The sequence below is a fragment of the Asparagus officinalis genome, chromosome 5 (genome assembly GCF_001876935.1).
Source record: "Asparagus officinalis chromosome 5, Aspof.V1, whole genome shotgun sequence".
Classification (NCBI taxonomy): domain Eukaryota; kingdom Viridiplantae; phylum Streptophyta; class Magnoliopsida; order Asparagales; family Asparagaceae; genus Asparagus; species Asparagus officinalis.
The window spans coordinates 123,019,734-123,020,464 of NC_033798.1; positions in this window are offsets into that span (position 1 = coordinate 123,019,734).

Genomic DNA, 731 nt, shown 5'->3' on the forward strand with positions numbered 1-731 from the left:
CCCCTGTAAAACAAGAACTTGAAGTGATATGTTTCTTCCTTCTTTGCCTTTTTTGATGCGGACTCAGTAAATGCTGGAGACTTTTTATATATATATAAGTTCCTATGTTTAGTGCAATAATCATTATATTGTAATTAATAGAATGAATTGAATATAATTTGAGGAACATGATTAAAATTTATAATATATATATGTAGTTTTTAATATTAGTTCGCATGTTTATTGCAAGAATTATAAATATAGTGTAATAAATAGAATGAATTGAATAAATTTTGAGGTAATATTGTTGGGAATTATCAAAGTTTGGATAAAAGAGGCAATTAAAAGTTTTAACATCACAATCCTCTTTTATAAGTAGTATAAGTATATATATATTGGACCTGTCAGGTAAAAGGACGTACATTTGTTTAATTATTTGGTTACAAAGAACAAGTGTTTGTAATTTAGTACAAGTTTTTGTATTTTAGTAATTTGATAAAGAATGACATAATGATATAGACTAAAAGTATACAAATTTACTTATTGCTTATGATGTATCTTTTAGAACAGATATCTACAAAGTCCAAGTTTCAGGCAATTATTCGTAGCTGTATTGATTCGCTCAGTTAAAGCAAAACAAATATTGATTCACACACTTATGGCCGGTCTATGCCTGATGTCTTTTTTGGACAAATATGAACCTACGAATTTTGGTCTAGAAACATGAACTTTGTTTTTTGTCCTTATTAGAC